The following is a 12496-nucleotide window of genomic DNA, read 5'->3' on the forward strand; positions in this document are numbered from 1 at the left end:
ACAGTACATCACAAAATTGTGTATCCCTTTGACACTGAAAACAACATTGGAAGGTCAACAAAGAATGGAGGTAACTCATTGTTCAAATACCTGGATCGGTACTTGTAACAAATTTAAAACAGCTGAATGAGATATCTAAGGATTCCCTTTGCTCTCACCAAGATATCATACTGTCCTCTGGAGATCAGATTAGACACATGGGAAAGTGAAAATGTGTAGTTCTGTCAAGGAAGCTGGTTAATCCAATCTATGATTTGCAAAACTGGACATGGAGTAGCTACTTCCTGCTTAGACATTTTGTTGCTTCCTCAAATGTTTTGACACCTTAAAGTTTTACCAAGTTTCTTGTTATGAGTAGTAGCAAGGAAAAGCTTCCCCCACTGGAAATGCCTCTGTTTCCAGCATGAAATGTTCAGTGTGTACCAGCTAAGACCCTGATACTATAAAAAGAAGGGCAGCTGTTAGACCATGTCGGCTTGCAAACGGACTGAAAAATGGGAACATTCACTAGCGAATCACTTTTTTGCTTCCAAACGCATGTGTTAAAACAAATAGCTCTAAATCCCTCCCTCGTTTTCTGTGTGTGTGTGGCGGGGTGTGATCCCAAAATTTAAAATTCAACATAGTTAACGTTAGGGAACTTTTCTCCCAGGTTTCCTTTCTTTGCATTTGATGCAAAGAGCATTTTGTAGGCCTGGAGTCAAACATAGGTGTGCTTCCCTCACACCTGCTTGAGATGAACGTTTCATGGGCTGGTCTTGCCAGGCAGGAAGGCATATTTGGGTGTCCTTTACAAACCCCCCCTTTCCCCCCAGTCTTGCTGGCTTAAGACTTCGGCCTCCCAACACTTCTTCCTTCTCATTACTCTTGAGGGGGGGGAGGCAATTATTCTCCTGCCCAGAGAGCAAAGGCAGTGAGGGGGGAGGGAGGGGGGCAGCTGTGGCTTTAAGGGATCCACCTTAAGGAAATGCCTGCCCTTCCCCTCCCTTGCCCTGAACAGGCAGCGTCACCAGGATAGCAGAGGTCAAGTCGATGTAGAGAGGACGCACAGAAGGAAGCGGAGCTCAAGGCGTGCAGTGCATCTCCCCAGCGTCTCCCAGGTAGAGGACCGTCCGTCCGTCTGTCTTTCCTTGCCGTCTGCTGTACTAACCCTCTTCTTCCTCCTCCTCCTCCTCCTAAGAGACCTCAGTTTCTCTCTCCCACTGACTGTTTTGCACTCTCTGAATGACAAGCACTCCGCTGGGTGCTTCTCTTTTTCTCTCCTGCCTGCTTACTCATTTCTGGCTGCTTGTTGTGTTTCTTCTTACAAAGCTTGCTCAGGTTTCTGGCTGGCTTGAAGAGAACAGATCCAGGCGGTTGTGGAGCTGACTTGCACAACCATTGGCTGACAAAGTCCCCCAGTTTAGCTCTTTATCCTCTTTTTCTTTATTTTTCCCCCCTCTCTCTCCTGGACTATGTGCCTCTCTGCTCTCCCAGACGCCTAAAACTGCTTTTATATTTGCAACACTGGCCCAACCTCAGCACCTTTATCGTTTCCCCCCCACTTTCAGTAAAGAAGCCTGTATGATCCCAGCAGCGCTTTTGTTTTAGCTGGAAATAAGTGATCAAATATGCATGAGCAGAAGGGTCCCAGAAGGGATGATTGACAGACACCTTTGCGATGGACAGTCAGTTGGAAGCTCCCTTCCCAGTCCAGTTTTCTCCCACTTTAGTCCAAAATAGATGCATAGAACTTGTTTCACCCCGATAGAATCACAGATTTATTAGGTTTAAATCACAAACTCCCAATAGCAGGAAGAGATGCAGGTCCTTGCCGTCCATATATGCTAGTTTATAATACTGTGGGCTAATAATTTAATAGATTTAGTCCTATTTCTTTGAAAACGTCCAGACCAAATTCAGAAACAAGGATTGTATTTTGCCATTGTGCCAGAAGGTTGCACAGTTTAAATTGCACATGCCGGATCACAAAGGATTAAATCAAATCAATGCAGACTTTCTTTAATCAATGGAAGGCCCAAGTGTTATCCAGATGTGTCAATCCTCAAGTACGCTCCTCAGCTTTAAACCAAAATCCCCCGATCCTCAAAATAACATGTCAAGTTTTAATAAAAGTACATCATCTCAAACAAAGATTTGAGATTTTTGTGTGTTTAAATTGTAGATTTTTTCTGGTCCCATTCTCTTTTTTGGCATGCATGTGCGCAATATAATTCCATGCCTCAAGAGCAAATATAAGTTTAATAAAGAGCTAATATTGTCCCTGAGAGCACATTTCATTCATGCGACAGTTTTAATACTGCTGATTTTCACTCTGGACTATCTCATAGGAAGTATTGCACTAACTCCCAATGTACACGAGGCAGCCTTACTACAGAGTGTAAAGGACAAAGAGGAAGAGGAAAATTATCAGCTGCAATTAAGTCACGCACTATTTTTATTTGTCTTTTTAACTAAGAACACTTCCATATGCTAAAGCCAACGGATCAGATCCAACTAAACCTTGTCTCTTTAGTAATTTAAGTGACTTGCTGGCATCATGGAGAAATTTTTTCCATTATTGTAATGCAAGTCTCAATTTAGCAATCTCAGAATTTCTGACACTATAAGCAGCTGCTGTTGGATTTACACACACACACACACACACACACACACACACACAGAGAGAGAGAGAGAGAGAGAGAATTACATTTTTAATTTGGCAGCTTTCCTCTAAAACTCATAATCCAGTTGAAAAAACAGAAGCTGCTTTTCAAGGTAGGATGACTATATTTCAAGTTATTCTGAAACTTGCTAGGTAGTTATTTATCTACACAATCCATTTCCTGGGTGCTTTAAAAATAATCTTTTAATGACATTCTCATCAGCCTCTCCAAACGATGAGTCCCAGGATTTTTTGAGGAAAGATGCTATATATTAAAAATGTTTAATATAAGAGAACTGCAGATTACTTATATTTTATTTAAAAGTTCTACATTCGCCTCACTCTCTTTATGGCTTAGGTAGCTAACTACAATGCTTTAAAATATACATAAAACCATTTTTTAAATAAAAACCATAAATCTACAGCTACAGCAGTAAAAGAACTGGATAAATATGTATCCTCTAAATTTTCCCTGAAATTTTCCCTAGCACAAGGGTTATATGGAAAGTCACACATGCCTTATTCAGCATTGCTGGTTCCTGGACTGGATTATTTCTGGACCATTTTCACTGTCCATCCCATGAATAGTGTATTTGTGAGTTGTGAGGTTACTGGTTTATTCTCCAAACCTCTGTCGTCTTCGGATCAGGGAAATAGATGCAAATCTGGGAAATAGCCAACCTTGGACGCACAAGGAAGGAGAAATACAGATAAGTATGATCAGAAGTCTAGTGGCATTGAATGTGTGAATTACCATTTCCTGTGAATTAACATGGGGAAGTAGAATAATTGACTCGAATAATTCCCAAGTAGAGGTCATCAAGCCCAGCTTTTATTCAGAATTCGGAAAGGTAGGAGTTGAGCCATCACAAAACCATGCCTCCGTCTCACAGCTGTATCATGTAGTCCAGCAAGAAGACATCGGTAAGGTATCAAGAAATCCAGATGCATCACCAGGTCCATTCTCTGCCAGTCATTCTCTCAAGGTAGATCATCCATCTTCATGATCGAAGACTTTCTCTACTAAACCTAGATCAGAATCCACTTGGTAGGGTGAAAATTAATTATTTCATCTGAGAGCCATCACCTTCTCTACCACTTTGGCCAGTTTGGTCTAATAGTGGAGGCACCAGGCTAGAAGGCACCAGACTGTGAGTTCTTAGTCCCACTTTAGGCATGAAAGCCAGCTGGGTGACTTTGGGCTGATCACCAGGAGATGGTTAGTTCTGGTCCTGCCTTAGACATGAAAGCCATCTGGGTAACCTTCATCCGGTCACCCTCTCTGAAGCTCACTCACCTCACAGGGTTGTTGTTCTGTGGAAAATAGGAAGAGGGAGGTATGTTGGCTATATAAGAGGTAAGAGTGCAGTACTGCAGGCTACTTCTGCTGCAGCCAATTGCCTGCAATTTGGCAGATTGAATCCCACCAGGCTCAAGGTGGACTCAGCCTTCCATCCTTCTGAGGTGGGTCAAATGAGGACCCAGATTGTTGGGGGCAATTGGCTGACTCTGTAAAACTGCTCGGAGAGGGCTGTAAAGCACTGTGAAGCAGTATATAAGTCTAAGTGCTATTGCTATATTCTCCATTATGAGTTATTTATAAAATAATCAGGTGGGATACAAATAAATGCAAAGAAATAATAATAATAATATCAGTTACAGCTAACAGTAATTAAAATTGGCTGGATCTCAATGTATCTTTCTAGGAGGGCTTCCTAACGATTGCATCAATTATGTAGATTTTCTTCCCAAAATAGTCCTAGCCAGAGAATGAAAGATCATTATAATTATAATGAGCCATTTGATGTGTGTGGCTGAAGTTTCTTATTTATAGATAACGGAAATCAAAGACTATGATTTATTTAATATGTAAATCTCTTCCCAATCTCTATTTTTCTCTCTGTTTTCAACATTATAATAAAACTCAACTCTGAAAAAGTGACCTAATTATTAAATCAAAGCCAAATTACTGTTTGCATTCTTAAACTATTAAGAAGTGATCTGAAGGCTTTTAAGATATTACCCTTGTAACAATGGATTCAGCATTACAAACTATTAAACTTGTGTTGGGTTTCCTATCTGGGACACTTCTTGTTCCTTGCTTGGTACAGTCAATGGTAGATGGGATTGCACTGATCCCAAAGAAGTCAAATTCGTTGAGTCCTATCCCTTAATCTGGTCACCTTAAGTGTTTTGGTTCCCTAAGCTACACCAGGACACTGATCTGATTTGGTAACCTTAATTTCAGATCTTTCTCTGGACATTTTTAGCTTCTTTGAGAGGAAACATGGCATAAAGGTTCACTGGTATTCTGTACCACATCTGGTAAAGCTGTATCTCACTCAGCACTTTCAGGACCCTGGACAATGACCAAGAAGCCTCTTCCCTTGCATGAAATAACTCTGAATTCAGTAAGAGACCACAGTAGAGGGCAATTGAGAGTGTTGTTTAAGTTATTGAAGGATCTATGGATATTTCTGGACCCTTATGGACCTGCGTGTCTGAGGGACAGCAGAAACTGAGATAGCAATCTTAGGATCTGAGGAAAGGACTATGTCCTCTTCCTGAGTATATTCAGAAAAGAATAGCAAAATTCTGCCTTAAAGTAGGGAAATTTATGACTCTTTGTGCTGAGTTTTCCTGTGGATAATGCTGAGCCTCCTAAGGAGAATATATCACAGACACTTTATACATGGGTATAATCATTTATCTTCTCCTTAAGGTATCTTGGGATGTTGTTTTGCGGGAATAGAATGAACAATCACAATGATAACCTTCTTGGATTTATTGTCTTACTACCATTCCAGTGAATCTCTAGAATGAAGCATGCCTTTTAAACAAAGAGAGGTCCAACATTAATGCAGACGTGGAGAAATGTAGACAATATAGGTTGCGTTCATGCCTATGTTAAGGGTGAGATTGGTTTCTGTACTTCACTCTCATCCAAATTTTACATGTCTAGAGTTTGGTAAGCATTTAAACTTCTTCTATTTCTCTATTTTCAAGATTTCTCCAAGATTTCATTCTTTATAGAAGCATCAGCACATAAGAAAGGAACATGAGAAGTCTGAGGTGCTCTCCTTTCATAGTTGTGCTTGACTTACGCTTTCCCAGTTTTTGAGACAAGCCACATCGTTCATTTTAATCAGGACTCTTAAATGGTTGTCAGGTAGCTCCATATTTTATGAAGTTTTTATCATTTGCTGTATGGTATGTACATTATTTTGATTTGACATCACCTTGATGGCATCTTCGGAGGAATGCTACATGATACAAATACTAAAAATAACTCAAAGCATAGAAATTAAAAAAAGAGGATGCAAAAGTTCACCACTTCTATCTTCGCTTAAGCACTGGTTCTTGCATTCTCAAGGATCTCCAACTCATTGGACTTCTCTTGCTCAGAGGCTCAACTTTGTTGTTTGTTGCAGTGATAATGCTAGATCCTCTGATGATACCATGCTGTCCCATCTCTAGCTTACAGGAAAATGCTAAGAAGCTAACTTCTCGTGTTTCTGGTATTTTGAAATGTCCATAGCGTTGGCTGATGGTTGTGGAACTCCTTCAGTTTTTTCTCTATGTTCATAGTGGACAGCATTGATAATTTCTGACCTGTTTTTAATGGCAGTGGTGGTGGTATGGTGGTGTTACAGGCATTGCTTATTTTCACTGCTACCTGGTGGTCTACTCCAGTGGCCCCCAACCTTTTTTGTGCCACAGCCCGGTACCGGCATCACAAAATGATCCGCGGCCCGGTACCGGCATCAGCATGCATGACAAGGCAAGGCGAGCCAAGCGACCGGCCAGCCAGCTGTCCCCCGCTTCTCCCCGCCACCTTTAACTCCTCCTTTGTACCTTTGTCGATGGGATTCGCTTCGGGACGGCTTCGGGATGGTCGCTCGGCTCGCCTTGCCTTGAGTGCTGAAAGAATCCTTGCGCCTTAGTTTTGTTTGAAGCCACCCCCCCTCGATGAAACTAAGGCACGAGGATTCCTTCAGGACCCAAATGCCGCTTTTCAACCGGAAAAGCTCACCCGGAAGCACTTTCTCATCAAACAAGATGGCGGCGCCCAGCAAACCGGCAGCCAGGTAGGAAATGTTCCACGGACCGGTACCGGTCCACGGCCCGGTGGTTGGGGACCCCTGGTCTACTCTACATGGTTTTTCCCCCTCCACATCTGGAAAAGCTTAAACAGAGAAAGCTCTGGAGAAAAGAAAAGACATTTCCAAATCTTTCTATACTTAGCGTTTAATTTTCAAGAGACCTAACCATAACGTTAAAAGTGTATAAGAATACTTAGAAGCCATAATGGAGATTTTACAAGCAAAATAATAGAAAAATGAATAAGACTTAATTTATTGTATGTATTCTTGTTAATAAGAATATATTGGCCTCATTTTCCTCCCCTTTATTCAGCTAAATGTGCAGTTCTCATTTCCTCAATTCTTAAGTTGAAGTGATATCTTAAAACAGAACTTCTGCATGACCCTGGGAACAGTAAGTCATGAAGAGCTTCATAGGTGCTTCAAATTGCACCACAAAAAAAAAGAAGTTATAGCTCCTGGAGAAAGTGGGCTTTTCCCCACAACATAATGTCCAAAGGCAGTCAGCAGTTAAATGGGGTTGTCCTTCTTCCAGAAGTCTTGGATTTCACTTAATCAGCATAGTGAAAAGCTGTGAGTTATTTTTCCAACTAGTCTGGAATCAAACCCCCACCCACCCCAAAGTAATAAACCATAAACCAGACACCTTCCAGGCAGTGTTCAAGTCAGAAGTATTATATCAGGTCATGGAAATATTTCATTCTGTGTAAGAAATGAGCTTGCTTTCCTAAGTAATAAATACATACAATTTTTAGTGTGCTATCTTGGATTTTGCAAGCTTCACCTAAGTTCCATTTGTGCTATTACCTCAGTTAGCGCTGTTTGTATTGTACTTCAGGGGGGAAAAAAATCTAAGTTTGACAGAAACTCCAGAGAAAAGATGAGAAAAACACACAATTCACACTTCATTTACACAACCCTCCTTTGCTCCTCTTATTATCTCACACCACACTTCTTCCACACACATTCCCTACCCATAATTATGTGTCAGAAAGAATAACAGAGTTGGAAGAGAACTTGGAGATCATCTAGTCCAATCCCCTACTCAAGCAAGGATGCTACATCAATCATGTCAAACAAAGGGCTGTCCAAAAGTTTTGAAACCTGGAGAAATCTTCATGCACCCTGTTCTTTTCTTTCAGGATTAGGAAAAACCATTTTTTCCCCAGATATGGCTATAGCTGGCCAGCGAAGGATGCTGGGAGTTGTAGTCCATTAACACCGGGATCCAGGGTACATCAACCATGCAAAGGTTGATGAAGTGCATCTTCCCATGTTCCTCCTCATTGAACTGCTGGGAAGTGCAGCCACATCTGGAAAAACCTGACCAACTACAACCCAGCAAGAATAAAATAGGTTTTTAGTGGAAATGTATCACTGGCTTTTCTCACAAACACAAAAAGGCCATGCCTAGAGTTAGTGCACACACTGCCTGGAGCTGAGAAAAGAGCACCCTACACAGCAAACCATGTGCAGAGAGAAGACCAATCGTTGTTCTCTGTTGCACAATTACTCCAGTGAGATCAACAGCACTCACAGCACATCAAAGGCACTGACACGAGTCTGTAATGCAAGATGTTTTTAAACCTCTGCAACTTCAAGGAGTAGCACCTGGGGTCAATGTTCCAGAAAGACCAACTCCAACACCAAGTCTCCGAGGCAGACATTTCTCAAAGTCCCATTTTATTAAAGTTGACATACTGGCACGTCTGGAAAACCTGAATCGGAGAGTTCTGGGTTTTCCTCACAGTAATTCAAAACATAAATCCATCCCTGCACCCATCGGTCCATCACATGGTCCGATCACCATCCGTCCCAACTGGAGACATTCCCCTGACCACTGCTCACCCAGGTGCAGGAAAGACATGACCTTGACTGCAAGGAAAAATGCTATTATGGCTAACTACATACAGTACACTCTACAAAATTCCCCCCTCCCAATTTCCTAGGCACAGGAATGTGGCAACGTGGAAGCTTCTGCTGCTAATATGGCTTCCAAAGCTGACACCTGGACTTACAACAAGGCTCCTACGTCCCTTGATTCAGCGCTGACATGCTCTGAGGAAGCTCTTGCTAACTTAAGCAGAACTACCACTCCAGATCTCCTCAGCCTTGAACAGTGTGGTGACAAAGTTGGCACTGGTTTGCAGAGGCTGATGGCATTTCTATTCTAAGGTGTTACCTTGAGCCGATCATTCCTTCCTGCCCATTGCAGTCGTGGCCCTGGGGAAAGGCTGCTATTAACATTCCAGAAACCTTTTTCTTCCTCGGGCCATTTTTAGTCGTGACCCAAAGAGTAAAATTCACCAGGAAGGGCAATCATTTCGGTGTCTGGGAATGAGAATCTCATCCCGTTTCCTGAAATTATTTCAAGACATGCTGCTTCCAGTGTTTTGAATTTAAATTTAAAAGTCCAATTCAATCCTAGTAAAATAGAATCAAGATCATGTGAAGTGCTTGTACCACTTTACAAAGCCTTAGTAAGACCACACCTGGAATATTAGGTCCAGTTCTCGTCACCACAATATAAAAAAGATGCTGAGACTCTGGAAAGAGTGCAGAGAAGAGCAACAAAAATGAACAGAGGGCTGGAGGCTAAAACACACAAAAAATGGCAACAGGAACTGGTTCAGAGGTGGTATTCAGCAGGTTTTGACCAGTTCTGGAGAACCGGTAGTGGAAATTTTGAGTAGTTCGGAGAACCGGCAAATCCCACTTCTGACTGGAGATTTTACAGTCTCCTTCCCCTGCCACGCCCACCAAGCCACACCCACAGAACCGGTAGTAAAAACAATTGAATTCCACCACTGAACTGGTTATGTCTAAGGAAAAGAAGGACTAGGGGAGACATGATAGCAGTACTTCAATATTTGAAGGGCTCCTGCAAAGATGAGATGGATCTTTGAGAATGTTTTGAACTTTCTAAAGGCAGTGGGAGCTATAAAGCTCTTCCAAAGAGGGGAGAGGGCAACCCATGATCCTCTGGGCAATGAGGTTAACCCTCTGAGTGCTGTCCTATCTGCCCCTGTGCAATTGGCAAACCATACACAGATGCAGTAAGTTAAGATATTTGGATTTGATAGGATGTTCTGCATAAGGTAGAAATCGCACTGCCAAATTTTTAATCTCTGTTGAAATAAGAAGGCTTAGTAAAGTGATCCACCTCCAAGTAAAACTGCCTTTTGCAATTGACTGACAGAGATTTTGCCGCTGCCACTGGCGGTCAAGTGATGTGGTGCTATTATTGTTTTGAATTTATTATTGCCATCCTCTCCATAGGACTTCCAATAGACCTCTTAAGAATTCTTGATAGCATCAAGTCAGGGCCTTATCTTTTGGGTTGCCTCATTGAATCGAGAAAGAGAGGTAGTCCTTTTCTCTCAATGTCTTCATGAAACCAGGGGTGGGATTCTACCTGGTCTGACCGGTTCTATAGAACTGGTTGTTATGATTCTGCCCAGTTTGGAGAACTGGCTGGCTGGCCCTCTCCCCCACCCACTCACTCCTTACCTGGCATGCATGCCATCCAATTTACCTGCATTTGGTAAGTTGCTATATTTCCTCCCCCAACCATCAACTGTTCTATTGTGCCAGGAGATTTAGATTAGCTAGAAAGCAGGAAACTGTTGGATGTCTTGCTCTGTAGCTAATCTAAAAGCAGAGCTGAACCTTCCTTAGGACTGAAGCTTCTATTTTTCAGTGCAGACTCAGGTAGCAGATTGCAGAAAAGTAGATCTCTGAGTGACTCTGTGATTCTGTGAGCAACTCAATCTGCTTGCCGGCTTTGCATGATTTTGGGTAAAAGTTGCTCTTTTTAATAAAAATTCAATATTTACATAAATATTTATAATATTTACATACAAGCCACACCCACCCAGTCACATGACCACCAAGACACATCCACAAATTAGGCCATGCCCACAGAACAGGTCGTTAAGAAATTTGAATCTCACCCCTGCATGAAACTACTTTCTTATAATTTTATTATAATTTTGAATGCTTCAGCATTGATCGTCATTGTGAATTTCAGAAGGCATACTAAAACAAATATAAAATGTGCCTGCCAATTCATTTATTTATTTTGCCATTTGCTTCTCCCTCTCATTTTCTATTTCCTGTATCTAGCCAGTTTCCAATTCTCAAATGACAAGTTCTAACTCTGTTCCATCAAACATTTATATTTTTAATGACTGTTCATGAGTTTGTGTACATTTTCTGAGATTATGTACTTTGCATGACTAAGCATCCAGAGTTATTGTGTCTCCCATTTGTCTGTTGCTGGATCTGTTTAATTTCTGCAGGAAATAAAGGTCCATTTGCAATGCACACAGCGTAAAACTGTTTTATTTTAACATTTTAATTAGTCTGTGCCAAAGGAACCAAATCATTTCAACAGTTTGGATTCAAAACCATTAGGAAAAACTGCGTTCCTTAAAAACAAAAAGCAGAAAAAGACTGACACTTTTGAGGCAAAATAGCTGGATTTTTTTAAAAAATGGTTTGTTTATTTTTGAAGTACACTTTACTGTTTTCCCAGATTTGCTATCAGAATGTCATTTTAGAAACCCAAAATTGTGATGTATAATATATAAAAGTCTTATCTAGCTGATGTTCTACAATTATCAGACTGGTAAGAATTCAGCTCTAATTACAAACTTAGGAAAATATACTAATATAATTAGAACAAGTAAGTAAAATACTAAGTTCAGTAACAATAACAGAACAGATAACAGTAATAATAACAGTAAGGGAATAACAGTTGGAAGGAACCTTGTAGGTCATCTAGTCCAACCCCCTGGTCAAGCAGGAGTTACTGTACCATTCCAGACAATCAGCTGTCCAATATCTTCTTAAAAACCTCCAGTGAGGGAGTATTCACAACTTCTGAACTTAATTGTTCTCATTGTCAGGGAATTGGTTTTCTCCATGATTAGTTTCCATCCATTGCTTCTTGTCCGGCCTTCTGGTCATCTGGAGAATAGCTTAACTTCTTTGTGTCAGCCCCTTAAATATTGGAATGCTCTATCGTATCATCCTTAGTCCTTCTTTGCATTACACTAGGCGTACCCAATTCTTCGTATGTTTTAGTCTCCAGTCCCCTAATCAACTTCGTTGCTCCTCTTTGCACTCTTTCTAGAGTCTCAACATCTTTTTTATATTGTGGTGACAAAATAATAATAATAATAATAAACTTTTTTTCCTGATATACAAGATTATAAGATGTTGAACTGCCATTCTGGGTTTTTTTAGTAGCCAACCAGCTGAACAGGAGCTAATACAGATAATATTTTAGCCTATGATAAATAACGATTGATATTCAGCTGTATAGTCCTATTCTGGAATATAACATTATCCTTCATTGATTGGTCTGTGGCCAAAATTCTGTCTTGTGGTAGTAAATTCCATTTGGGATCAATGAGGCTGAGTTTCTTTGTGCTTTCTAGCCTTCTCAGTGGGGTTATGCCTGCCTACCTGTCTTCTCTCTCTCTCTTTTTCTCTTTTTCTCTCTCTCCCTCCCTCCCTCCCTCTCTCTCTCCAGGGGGGGGGAATCTCCTATTGTTATCTCCAATTTTTTGACTGTGAAAGTTAAAACCACCACAGAGCCACCCCTATGGAGACATTTAATCTCTGGATGTGAAAGGGTTTGTTAACAATCATCCATGCTTAGAATACGGTTGACCAAAGGGATTAGTTTAACCTTTGCAAAACTGGATCTCTTAAGGCTAAATATAACCCCACTCCACCTCAG

The 12496-nt window shown here is 41.1% G+C and overlaps 1 protein-coding gene and 1 long non-coding RNA gene across 4 annotated transcripts in view; both read left to right on the forward strand.

Annotated features, from left to right (window-relative positions):
* The window catches only part of LOC148130791 (uncharacterized), a 715147-nt gene that overhangs the window by 463853 nt on the left and 238798 nt on the right, over positions 1-12496 (forward strand). The gene's annotated exons all lie outside the window — the stretch shown is intronic.
* Positions 953-12496, forward strand: part of LDB3 (LIM domain binding 3) — a 151574-nt gene continuing 140030 nt past the window's right edge. For 2 of the 3 annotated variants that reach the window (XM_087963855.1, XM_087963857.1), the window contains exon 1: positions 979-1100. The gene's annotated coding sequence lies outside the window, so the exon portion shown is untranslated. Of the gene's footprint in view, positions 1101-12496 lie in introns of all 3 variants that reach the window. The other variant, XM_087963852.1, reaches the window with a different exon arrangement.

This window comes from Notechis scutatus, chromosome 4, assembly GCF_049901735.1.
Source record: "Notechis scutatus isolate UNSWTSFEM ecotype Mainland chromosome 4, rNotScu1.2, whole genome shotgun sequence".
NCBI classification, from domain to species: domain Eukaryota; kingdom Metazoa; phylum Chordata; class Lepidosauria; order Squamata; family Elapidae; genus Notechis; species Notechis scutatus.